Genomic DNA, 14,458 nt, shown 5'->3' on the forward strand with positions numbered 1-14,458 from the left:
TTTCATTCATCGAAGGGCTTTTATGAGTTTTTTTAAATATTTTCGACAATAAATAGTATTAGTATTTACAGTGTTGGACACATATTCTTTCATGAAGTCCATGCTTTGTTTTTTTTTTTTTTAATTATATTACATATAGATTTTTGTCTTTTACTAATTGTACGGTCAAGTGGAGTGAAGTACAATGATTTTAGTTTCTGGTCGACATATCGGCATTTACCAAAATTGCATATTACAATGTGTTTTTGTTGGCAAGATTTTGCTTACGATAAGAATGATAAAATACAAAATATTCCAGATTAGCAATTCCAAATCAAGAGATCCAAGTATTTTGGTTATGTAAGGTTAGGTTAAATAGCTACCCAAACGAAGGCTCACTTGGACAAAGAATCAAATTCGTCCATTTTGGTGTCATACCGAGGAAAAAAGAGGGGAAAAAACAAAACAAACACCAAAAATAGGGATGAAGGGAGAAGGAGGTTGATGATCGAATAATATCTAATTACGTTAACCACTTCAATCTCTGATGAAAGTCATCTTATATCCTCAGGTGTGACAAAAAATTGGGGACTCAGATATCTGAATATTAGCCCAACAAAAGTAAGGCAGCAGAGGAGAAGGTGCTGAGATGATTCCAACTCGTTTTCCAAACAGCAATATCAAGTTTTACCATATGGACATCTAAGGGTGAATGCCAGTTAAGGACACCCATTAAATTTAAGTGCTGCGGCTTTGTTATTGTAGCTTCAGAAGTTCTTTCAAGTGCCTCCGATCTACCCGTGGCCAGAGGGATCTCGAGACATAACACATCTGCGCTTTAACACAGCGCACTGAGTTGACGCGAGGTTCATGTTCCCAGGAGCAGATTACAGGTCCTAAGAGAATCTTAGTTCTCTCATTTTGCGGTGAAACCATCTGTTTGGCCAGCTTATCAGCCCAGCAGTTCACCGCTATGCTACTGTGACCGAGGACCCACATGAGACTAATATCGAAGTATTTGGAAGCAGACCAGAGAGAAGCCAGGCATTCCCAACGCACAAGCAACGAGCACAAAGCCCTTATTGCCGCCTGACTGTCGGAGTAGATATTTACCTCCCTTACAGTAATTGCAGATGTAAGTAACCATTCCACTGCTTCTTGGAAAACAGTACAGTGGTCCGGCAAGCTAAATTTAGTCCTCCTTGCAGAATACTGCTCCACCAACCCTTCCGGCCAACTTCGAGTCATCCGTAAACAGGTTTACTATGCTGTGTCTACAAATCTTGGACACCGCTCACTCCTCTTTGAAGGAATGTGAATGGAAAGAGTACCGCTCGAGCACAACGAGGTATATTGATCAAGCACCATGGGAATGAACTCTAAGTTTCTTACTTGAGTGACCGTAGCTTGAGTTTGGCACCTCAATCTGATTGCAGCGCGTGCAGCGGTATTTTTCTCTGCGATGTCCTTGGGTGCCACATTCTGTATAGCGTTAGGCGCTAGAATAGGAGTGGTCCGAAGTACCACACTGATTCTCAATGTTGGGCTCCCACGTTAGCCTTCTATCAAGGATGAGTTCCAGGTAATTCAGCCTGTCAGTAAGACCAACTGCCAAAACCATTCTATTGTAAAGCATTGTGTGGATAAACCTAATAAGGTCGGTTAGTTAAACATTTTAGTATAGAGTTTTTAAAGCCAAATATCTTTAGTTAGCGTATTTTTAAAATAAAAATATTAAAAGTAATTGAAATAAATATTAAAAAAAAGCCAAATAAAATAAACTTTAAAAATTTAATTAAATTTCACCACTGTAAATTGTTTTTTTCACTATTTTTGGACAGGGATTCAATGAGAATGAGTAGGAAATTAAGGGGGTATTCTAGTAAAGAATTTTGAAAAAATCGTTTTTGTTTTTCCATATTTTTAAAGTTTAAGCATTTAAGAATATGTCATTAAATTGCTCTTATTTAATGTGTTATTATAGTCTTTTTGGTGGCATGTCATCAGTTCCGATCCGTCTTGCCTGAAAACTTTGAACGCGTTTTTCTCAAACCTACTTTTTCGAACTGGCGGTAAGGATATATCAAGTTCTAATGAACCAATTTACTTAAAATTTGGGGACGATGTTCTTTATACATTCTTTCATCGAATGACCCTAGCTCGAAACTATAACTCTTCATTTAGTATTTTTAAACAAGCCGGAATTGATGAAAACATATGCAAAAAAAAATAATATATATTTCCAAACAGCCATCCTATTCGATAGCGGCATCTATAATAATTAAGAATCCGTTTAGTTTTTATTTTTCAGATCACCAGGAGGGTTGGAATCATGCACGTCAGGACCCCCTCTTTCTTTGGGCCCCCTTCTTTGACTGCGTATAATTTTGTCAATTTAAATTTTTTTGTTTTGGGTTAGTTTTTAATGTAATAATAATAATAAAATAAATAATTAATAATCGGTAAAGAAATGATAAAAAAATAGATAGTAAACATTTTTTTGTTTCTTTGGTACAGCGCTGCAAAAACCGAGCGAAATTCATGCCTCTACCCTAGAGTACCCCTTAACATAAATTGAGCGTGCGGTAATTCTATTATATGAAATGAGTGATAAAATTCAGAAAAGAGTCAAAATAGTCAGCTTTTTTGAAAAAATTTAAAGCAAGATCAGAGCAATGTAATCAAGGAAGATAAAAGCAAAGGAAGTCACATTTATTAAAGGTGATGGCACTAGCACAAAAAGGTTTTGTACATTAGAATGTCGCGACAAAATAAAAAGAAAAGGAACTACCTTAAAAGCCGTCATGCAGTTGGAGTTAGAAGCATACGACGATGGAGCGAATGGAATGGCTTTCCGTCGGCTAATTTGCCGATAACACCTTTAATAGATTCATCTTGGCTGACACCCTTATGTACACGGCGAAAGAAAACCAAACACAAATCAGCTGGTCTAGTGATATCACGGCGAATTGAATGCAGAAAGCAAACGTTTACTTTGATTTTCGCAATTTCGACAAGTGCAAAATGAGGAGAAATTGGAGTTTTGAGAAAATTAATGGAATGACCTGATAATATTGTAATTTGTAACATTTAAACTAGCATTTGCTTAGCATTTAAAATGGGAAAGCACAAATGAATATAAAACCTCCAAATGCAGTTTGTTTAGCATTTTTATGAGAATGATTCCATGGCAAGAAAAAATGTGTGTAAGTAATTAATTCCCCTTCCTTTTGTCTGTATATTTTCGGAGCCTGACGTTACAGCGAATTCGGAAGTCACAATCTCTTAATATATCGTTCTTGTAGTGATATCACCTTTAATAGATTCGCTTTGTAGAAAAGTGAAAAGAAACACAAACATTATTTTTAAACAAAAAAAATGTTAACAATACTCTACAATCGCTGATTCTGTCAAATTCACTGAGAGCCGAGTTGCGGTATTATGAAGACGGAGGATACGTCTACTGTGACATATTAGAAAGTCATACGTCCTATTTAAATAATTAAATAAATACCATAAATATGAGAGTGAAATGAAATTTCTTGAGTTTACAATTTTTAACTCGATTATCTCATATTTTTGTTCAGTTCAGTTTTAGAAAGCCGTGGGTATAAAATTTTGAACATTTCATTATTTTAGGCAATTTTTTTTTTAATTCTTACTAGTGCACCTTTCTTCGGTAAAGAGTGATCTCTCACTCTATTTCCTTTAATAATAATAATTATAAAAAATCAGAATTCCGTGGCTATTAGTTCAGTATTATTATAAGCAAATGAGCTATTTAAATAAATTTTGAACAATTTCGTTCACCTCGTAGCGAGTTATAAATAATGTAATCCACCTCTTATAGCCGATGAAAATAATATTTTAAATCAGTAGGGAAAATATTGTTACTTTATTGTGCTGATATACTCCGTAAAGTGGGGATTAATTGTGTAGATTTTTTCGACTAATAATCGATCGACGTAGTGTGAATAGCGGCGTCGATGTCGGTAGCTGCCACCGATGTCGCTGAGAACGAAAAAACATCAACCAGACAACAGGCCACGCAATTGGGTATCACGAGTCTGATCCTACAGCGAATTTACAAATATTTCCATACAAAGGGCAAACAGTGCATCAGTTAATGCCTGCTGACTGTTAGTCGCGTGTGAATTACTGCCATGCCGTCCACAATCTTAGCAACAAAGAGGACGACATTAAACCACAAGGCGTATTTCCATTTAAGCGATTACACCAAACAACAAAATCTTCATTTTTGGGCACTGAAAATCCGCGTGCAATGCCTGAAGAGCCAATATATCCACTCAAAGCCACTATGTAGTGCGGTGTCCATGCGTGAGAAGTGATTGAACCATATTTTTTTAGGACGTCGTCGGCAAAACGATCACTGTTACTGGTGAGTTCAGTAAACGACCTCTTACTATTGGAATTGGGCAATGGGGGCTTAGTGACAACGACGTCAACAAGATGGTCCAGCCGAAAGCGCAGCACGGACTACGATGGATATTGTGAAGGAAGCGTTTACTGATTGGCATCACCAATAAGCCTCCGACAATCGCAGACCTAAGGAAGAATATTCGACAGGAATGCAAAGAGTTATCCCCGGAATCCACTTAAAATAAACATTGTAAGAATCCAAATAAAGATATTTTGCGCCACCTTATATTAAAAATATATATAAAATATATATGCGCTAAAGCCATGAAAGATTCACTTGTAGCGTTATGGAGATATAAAATGAGTTAATATTATATTAACTTTGGTAATAAGTGATCTCGCATCAAATACATATGTATATATTGGATTGGGGAATAAGTTCGTTTTCGTTTTTACCGAATACTTTTATTTACACAAAAAAACAATAATTATATCAATAAGTTAATCAATTATATGTTCGCCGTTGCTGTTTACAACCTCTTTCCACCTCTCGACCAATTTGTCGATGCCGTTGCACGAAAAATCGCCTGGTCTGGTGTCAAAGAAGTTGTTTAGCCAGTTTTAAGGACCTTTTTGTTATCCAAGGTAACGCCCATCATATGATTTGACAGGGAGGGGAAAATATGGTAATCGGTCGGTGCAATGTCCGGAGAATGCGGTGGATGCTGAAGAACCTCCGATTCGAGCTCTTAGAGCACGACTTGTGCAACATGGGGCGTTGTCGTGAAGGAGTATAGTGGTAGTGTAGCTGGTCAATGTAGAGCTCTTTGTTGACCGAAGCATTTTTTTTCGAGCATTTCCTTCATGCCCACTCAGTCCCACCAAACACATATCATGATTTTTTTTGGATGAAGAATTTGAATACAGAAGACCTTCGGCTGCGAGACATGTCATCGTCAACGTCAAAGTCGCCATTTTTGAACACTGCAAACCATTTCCGTGCTGTAGACTTTCCTATGACAATTCCTCCATACACGTCGCAAATGTCCCGGACTGCTTCGGTATCTTTTTGATCTCGATGAAAAGCAAAGAAGTGCAGGTGTCGAAAATGTTGATTTTTGTTTTCAGAGTATTCCATTTCTATGGCACAAAACTAGTAAAATATTAAATAACTCAACAATATAATTAACATAGTTTTGTAGAGCAGAAAGCAGAGTTCTATCGAATGAATACTTACTCTTTGCCAAACAGCAAACAAATCTTTGGAAAATAAAAAATATATAAAAACGCTACGAACTTATTCGCCAACCCAATATTTAATTGTTCATGGCTAAAAAGAAAGGATAATCCAACGGAGCAACTTCTACACAATACGAGCGAGTGAAGAAATCAACTCTAGGGTCACTCTTACTGTATGCAACTTCGCGCTGTCCTAGTAGATTTTTGTGTTAAAGTATCTTATCGCTAGACGAAAATTTCGGAAACCACTTTTGAGCTCTTTTTTTTACTAACAGTACATAGTAAGGTGTCAAATGGTCGAAGTATTTCGGACTTCCTTGTCAATTCTTCTACAAATTAGCTTATTTATAGACTGGAGTGTAATAGGAAATAAACTGAGGAAATTTAATAATTTTGAGATTTTTTCAATATTGAAATTTGTTTTAAAGTGAAATATATTGGGTTCTTTTTAACATTTCCATAATTTTATTTTAAATAAAATATATTTTATACAACAAAAAAACAATATTTGAAAAAAAAATTGTTTGCATATAAAAAAAGTTTTTATTTTGAAAAAAAAAAAAATGGAAAACCAACATTATTATATTTGTAATTTTCTAAAACCCGCAGTCAACATACGACCTAATGAAAGTGAACTAAGAACAAGAGTTTTTGAAATAAATCTATTAAACGATGGGATAAAAAAATAAATAAATAATTGGCGCGTACACTTCTGTTAGGTGTTTGGCCGAGCTCCTCCTCCTATTTGTGGTGTGCGTCTTGATGTTGTTCCACAAATGGAGGGACCTACAGTTTCAAGCCGATTCCGAACGGCAGATATTTTTATGAGGAGCTTTTTCATGGCAGAAATACACTCGGAGGTTTGCCATTGCCTGCCGAGGGGCGACCGCTATTAGAAAAATGTTTTTATTAATTTTGCTTTCACCGAGATTCGAACTAACGACCTCTCTGTGAATTTCGAATGGTAATCACGCACCAACCCATTCGGCTACGGCGGCCGCCAATATGGGATAGATGTACTATAATTGTGTAACAATATGGGTATGGCTGACAATATAGTCTCTATTTCAACGATAAGCATCCACGTAGAGTACTAAAGTCAAACAGTAAGTACTGCTGTGTTGGCATTAAAGCCAAGATAATAGAAAAAGTTAAGATAAAAGGCAATTTATAGAAATTTACTGCATTCAAGAAAATAAAGCATTTTACCATGGGAAATACGTCCCAACCGATGAATACATTTTGTATCATTAAAAGTGAGATAATGGAAATGCTACTACTTTTAGTACTAGACAGAACCGCGTAAATGCCTTATCTTTATACGAGTATATGCACTTTATATGTATATATAATCTTTAACTAATTTTCAAAAATTTACTTTTGAAGATCTTTGAGTAAATAGTTAGATTTGAATAATTTTTGTATGCTTATATTTCCTTAAGAGCTGCATATTTCATCACTTCTTTAGTTTATTGGATAATGCAATAATTCAGTTATTAAAAAACCAAGGGACATAGATTTATTGACAACTTTTGACAATTTATTGGTTTCCTGATTATCTTTAATAAGTTTTTTATAAAAAATTTAATTATTTCGCCCACAAAAACTATATAAGTTCAAATTTCAAACTTCGTGCAAATTTAAAAAATTAACACTTTTTAATCAAAGTATGACACTTTTTAGACAAATTTTGAGTCCATTTTATTTTAAAAATGGCTGGAAAATATTCCTGATTTTTGAAAAATTTTTTGCTGAGAGTTTTGGGTGTTTTCTAAAATGATCAAGAAAGATGGAAAATGATCAAGATAGTTGCTTATGCGAACAATGTACATAGTTATCCCGATGACAGGAAATTTTCTCTTGACTATCAGCGGGCTCATACAATCAGCGTTAAGGGAACTCTCCAAGTGGGCGACCTGAAACGGTCTAATAGTTAATCCAGCCAAGAATGATCTAGTTCTGTTCATTTTCGTGTGGTGTGGGGCAGTGCAGACACAATCCTACCTAAAGAATCTCATAAAAGTCGAACGAATAGATTTTGTAGGAATAAGAGGTGCGCCCCGATCGACGCCTTAGGCGGCGCTGGAAGTGATCCTACATATTTCACCCATTGATATATAGGTATGTTAAAGGGGTGGAAGTCAAGTTTGCTTCCAGGATTGAAGCAGCAGGCATGCTAAAAGAAAATACATACGGCCATGCATAAGTCCTACTATCTGTGGAACACTTGCAAGACACATCGAAAACAGACTATCTGGTTCCCAAAATAGATCTAAAAGAGAGTGTAAAATACAAATACACGACAGAAAGGATTGCCCGACCAGAGTCATACCAGATGATAAAGATCACCATATTTATACTGACGACTCAAAGATGGAAAATGGCATTGGATCAGGAGTTTACTTTAAATTGCAAATTTAGACTCCCAGACAGGTGCAGCGTCTTTCAAGCTGAGATCTACGTTATTGACCATGCAGCAAAAACAATAAGTCTGATGGACTTACCTTCGGCAAACCTTACCATTTTTGTTGATAGTCAAGCAGCGATCAAAACACTGGCCTTAGCGCGCATCAATTCAAGATGTATTAAAGAATGCAAGATGTGTTAAACCCTCACTTTGTTGGGTTCCCGGTCACTCTGGAATGGAGGGAAATGAAAGAGCGGATGAGTGTGCAAGGATAGGCTCTGAGCTGGACCTTCAGCGAGTGATAGAGTACATAAGCATCTAACTCGTTTAGAGTTATACACTGCGATTGGCCTGAGCGTAAACGCGGATACCAATAAAAAGTGGTATCTGACTAAATGTAGAGTCTTCAAAGCGCTCTGGCCAAAACTGAATCTTAAAAGGACAAAATGTCTGCTTGGTCTCAACTACCAGCGTCCTCAGAATTGTTATAACGAGTCACTGGACTACTGGCATCCTAGCCAGTAGAATAGGTGTATCTCACAATGACTTCTGCAGGAGCTGTGGAGATGAAGAAGAAATTGGGTCGGTATAACATATTCTCTGTAATTGTCCTGCACTTCAAAGTAGCCCTGCCAAATATCTTGGCGATTATTTCTTTGAGGATCTGGGAAATTTCTCAAATGTCTCACTGGAGCGACTATTTACCTTCTTAAAAAGATCTAACTGGTTCAAGCAACTTATGTTGTTGGGGAAAGGAAAATAAACGCATTAATCACAATGAGTCTTAGGGCCACCGTGTGTCTTTTCTTAAACAAGCAACCTGACTAACCCAACCTAACCTTGCATGTTTTCTTACATTTAAAAAAAAATGCGTGCTGGAAAGCCTTCTGGAATTAATATTTTATTCCGATTGCACGATAAACTTAACAATTGAGAAAAATCATTTTAAAATTCCCTACTTTTATTTAACTACGGTGCATCCAGAACGTTTTTATTAAATAACACCCTGCAACATTATGGATTCAATATTGAGTATATTTTGAAAAAAATAATTACTTTAATATTCTATAGATGATCATTGAATTAAATATGTGCATTAGGGTTCTTTACTCTCCGTCCGTTATCTCTTCATCCATTCGTATTTTAAAATGTATTATATTAAGATTTACATTAGTTGGACTGCTTTGAAATTACCCCCGAAAATCGAGTTTTTTTTTAAATAAAATTAATTTTTGAAAAAATTTGTTCCAAAAAAATCTTCTCAGGTTAAGTCCAAGAGATCTGCATAAAAATATTAAAAATATGTAAAAATGGACTATGATAAGTTCGTGCGGTTTTTTTTCGAAATTTGAAACTTTATTGACGTAAAATGGTTACAAATTTAATATTCAAAGTATTGTCCATCGCTTACTACTACTTTTTCCCATCTTTCTGGCAATTCACGGATTCCCTTTGTGAAAAATTCGGTCGGTTTTGCCGCAATCCACGAATCGATCCATTTTTTGACTTCATCGTAATTACGGAAGTGCTGGTCAGCCAGGCCATGTTGCATCGATCGGAAGAGATAGTAATCGGATGGCGCAAGGTCTGGACTATACGGCGGGTGGGGTAGGACATCCCATTTGAGCGTTTCTAAGTATGTTTTGACCACTTGTGCAACATGTGGCCGAGCATTGTCATGTTGCAAAATAACTTTGTCGTGTCTATCGACGTATTGCGGCCGTTTTTCTCGCAGTGCTCGGCTCAAACGCATCAATTGTCGTCGGTAAACATCCCCCGTAATCGTTTCATTCGGTTTCAGTAGCTCATAATACACAACACCCAGCTGGTCCCACCAGATACACAGCATAACCTTCAGGCCATGAATATTCTGCGCCGACGTCGATGTTGAAGCATGGCCAGGGTATCCATACGTTGCCCGACGTTTTGGATTGTCGTAATGGACCCACTTTTCATCGCCAGTCACAATTCGATGCAAAAAACCCTTTCTTTTGTGCCGTTGAAGCAGTTGTTCGCATGCCATAAAACGGCGTTCAACGTCTCTTGGCTTCAATTCATACGGCACCCAATGGCCTACCTTTCGGATCATTCCCATGGCTTTTAAACGTTTGGAAATGGTTGATTGATCAACTCCCAAAGTTTTTGCAACCTCTTCTTGCGTTTGAGCCGGATCTTGATCGAGCAATTCCTCCAATTCGGTATCCATGAACTTTGGCGGCGCACCCTCGCGTTCTTCGTCTTCCAAGCCAAAATCACCACTTTTAAAGCGTGCAAACCACTTCTGGCACGTTCGCTCAGCTAGAGCATGCTCACCATAAACTTCCACCAAGATACGATGACTTTCGGCTGCTTTTTTCTTCACATTAAAATAATGAAGAAGAATTCCCCGCAAAAACACATTATTTGGCACGAAATTCGACATTTTCAAGTGTGGTAAAAATATTGTTGTTTACGCTTCAAATAAAAAACTTATACTGACGTTTGTGCCTTACGACAGTAGCTCTCCAATGAATGTTTGGAAATGTGGATCGATGGAATAATAATCAAGTTACGCCATCTGTTGTAAAACCGCACGAACTTATTCATAGTCCATTATATAAAAACCGAGCTAAAATAGGGATATTTGTAAAAAAAAATTTAGAGGACAAATGGATTAATTTTCCAAAAATTAATAGGTTGAGAAAATACTTTCCCGTTAATAACTTAGAAATCTACAAACAAAATTGCATTTTAATTTTTTTTTCATCAATCATTTTTTTTTTTTTTTGAAATTTCCTTTCGAAAATACTTTAGATACGAAAGAGGTGCGGAATTTTTTTGTTATCTGTAAGGTGATGTAGTCTACTGTGCGCACACTTTTGTTCCGAATTATAGCTGCGCGACACATTGCATCCTTTTGACTATTTATTTATTTCTTGTTTACTTTTTTTACTCTTTTATAAAAATATAGTTCATACTTGGAAAAAACCATATCACTCAAAATTTCATACTCTGTATAAAATTTAACAAATTTCCATCAAAATTTTGAACTTTTTAATCAGAGATTTTAGAAAAAATCCGGATGTGCAATTTTGTAGCCAATCGATATTCAGTATTGATGATTTTTTTCCCAACGGTTTATGTATTTTTTCCATATAACGAATGCTGGTAATTTTGTTTACATACTACTGTGGGCAAAAAGTAAGGTGAATTTATTTGTCAAACTTCGCGGGATTAAAATTTCGCTCTAGTTATTTTCTTCATGAGTTGGCAGCACTGTTAATAATATCTGGGCCAACTTTCATGTGAATGTCATTACCAGTAATATATTTACGCTTGTGTTTACCAAACGACCAAGAGTGCATTTTTCGATTTTTACAATGTCTGATTTGATTGAGCAGAGCAGTGTCATCAAATTTTGTTTGCGAAATGAAATTTCGGCTGCGGAAACGTTTAGCATGTTGCAGAAGGCATTTGGTGATTCGACCATGTCGCAGAAAAATGTTTATAAGTGGTACAAAGACTTCAAAGAGGGTCGAGAATGTGTTGATGCCTTGGAGCGCTCCGGGCGACCATCGGCGTCAACAGATGACCAACACGTCAATAAAATGAAGAAGTTAGTGCTCAAAAATCGTCGGTTGACTGTTAAAGACCTTAGTAATATGATCGAAATATCAGAAGGATCTGTGAAAACCATTTTAAAAGACCATTTGGGCCTACGAAAAGTCAAATCTCGTTTGGTACCGAAAACTCTCAATTTCTTGGAAAAAAGTCGTTGCGTTGATGTGTGTGAAACAATGCTTTCAGACTATCAGGACAAGCTCAAATGCATCATTACGGGAGATGAGACTTAGATTTATGCTTACGACCTTGAAACAACCGACCAATCAAGCGAATATCGTGCTAAAGGCGAGGCCAGACCGAAAAGAGCACGTCAAAGTCGTTCAAAAATAAAGGTCATGATGACAGTTTTTCGATTCCCTCCACCTGGCCAAACTGTTGATAAGGAATATTATTAGAGCGTTATGCGTCGTTCACGTGAAGCAATTCGTCTAAAAAGACCAGAATTATGGGCCAACAACTCTTGGTTTTTGCATCACGATAATGCACCGTCTCACACTGCACTCGTTCTTCATGACCATTTCCCAAAAGATTCCACGCATATCGTTCCGCAACCAGCGTATTCGGCTGATTTGGATCCGTGTGACTTCTGGCTATTCCCAAAACTCAAGAGACCTCTCCGGGGAACGCGTTTCGAGTCGATTGAGGAGATAAAAGCTGAATTGAAGAAGGTGCTGATGGCTATACCAGAAATGGACTATTTGGCATGTTTCGGGGATTGGAAAAATCGTTGGCATAAATGTATTTCATCGAGAGGGGATGTTTTTGAATGGAATGATTTAAAAGAATAAATAAAGATTTTTCATTTTACAACCAAATTCACCTTACTTTTTCCCCACAGATAAGGAGAAAATGCAATTTCTTAAACCAAAATGCCAAGGGCCTTAAAACTGCATGTACAATTTTTTATATATATTCCAATTCAATTTATTTATATGATTAGGATAAATGGTCATTGTTGTAGAATACATAATATTTTTATAAAAAACTAAACAAGCAAAAAATAAATCTATCAAAACTTTGCCATGTGTCGCGCCAAGAATTTGCTCTAAACTACGAATAAACGCTAAATTACGAGTTGTTCGCTATTCTGTTCGATGCAGACATCTAAACTTGTTATATTGTGTAATTAAATATACCCAACAATTTCAGAGCATAGTAGGTCTAATTTCAATTTATAAAGAAATGAAATAAAAAATGTAATGGATACGCTCTTACTATTTTATTCACCTACCACATAGATCGAAAATTCTTGAACGACTTATGCAATATTTTACTGAAAGCGAACGCTGCTTTCATCTTATACGTAATTATACCTTTACAAATAGCACCCCTTCCTTACAATTTTACGCAAGGGACGAATGAGAAATAGATCCAAGCGAGGCACATTTTCTTTGGGGCAATCATCTGAACAGGGTTCTAATAAATAGGCTATATGGACCCTAGCGCCATCTAGCAAATTTATTTTCGACAAACAAAGTAATACAAACACTTTTTTTCAAATTCAAAATATTAATTTGGGTATCCCTCTATTTACTTATGTATAACGCGCTCTTCAAAGTCTTCATTATTCGAAAGAGTGCTGGCAGTTTTTTCTATCAGCTTATACAGAACATAAGCGCCGTTTTCGCTCTCACTACTTCAATGCACTCAAATCTTTTTCAATTTAATGCAGATTTCACCAGCTATTCGCCGCATGGTGGATGGTCTAAGTCCGGGATGTTGTGCACGGCTAGAAACCTCAGACAATGTGGAATTAGCTGGCTCATTCGTTGCCATATTGTCAGTTAGTTGCCATATTGTATTGGTTAGAAAAGTAAAGATTCGAAAGAGATTACTTCCAGTTAAACAGCTGGCGGACGATCACTTTTTCTATAGCAAGGTCGGTCTTATTGTTAATTTACACGACTGACATCAGCAGAATACAATCCACAAAGCTCACGCGGTAGTGGGCGATCCAAGGGTCTTGGATACGAAGTCTGTACATTGAGTTCACGACAGCTGACTACTACCTAGCATGACCGCAAATAAAACTTAAAATCAGCAATCGATCCCAATAGAATTTATTCGTTTCGGCATTTTGCGCCCCCAGCCGGCGCGCTAGCACATAATAATAACATAAGTTGACTCACTATACGCCGACGACATACTCCATTGCTTAACGCTATGTTTAAATGATATTGAAAAGTATTATATACACGCCGATAATATATATAAAGGTGTTTTAAGGAATGATAACTGTGATTTGCAGCAACACATTTCGCCACTATCTTGGAGTAATCGCAGTGATTTACAACTAAACATCTTAAAGCCCCACAATACTACAAGCAAGAATGTTTCTCAACAATTAATTTTTTAATCGCATAAATCTGGTCAAGGACATCGGGCCTTATCTTGATCTTACCAAAGCTTAATTTCGATTGCCATAAAGACCATATGGTCAGAGTAGAAAACTCAAAACCGGAGGCTATTCTAAAGAATCGATCCACCCAAAAAGTCTCATAGCCCGATTAGATAATTATTAAAATTTACCTACACCATACGCACGTTCTAACTTCAGCCCGATATTATTTTTTGAAAACATCATCGTTTTGTTTGTGTGACCATTACATGATTAGCAACTTATATTTCAATTAAAACGTACGAGAAGATCTGCTCGAGAAAAGGCACTTTCCGTTTGCTCAATCCGCAATTGGGCTACCTTAAGAGTTTTTTACTCAAATCGAGGCTTGTGCAAAGCATTTCTAAGCAAAACAGAAACATAAAATATGGCAATGTGGTTATGGTTGTAAGGGTACGACGAGTTTGAAGGCAATGAAATGGCTAACGATCTCGCAAACCATGGGCCAAGCA

Source organism: Anastrepha obliqua, chromosome 4 (assembly GCF_027943255.1).
Source record: "Anastrepha obliqua isolate idAnaObli1 chromosome 4, idAnaObli1_1.0, whole genome shotgun sequence".
Classification (NCBI taxonomy): Eukaryota; Metazoa; Arthropoda; class Insecta; order Diptera; family Tephritidae; genus Anastrepha; species Anastrepha obliqua.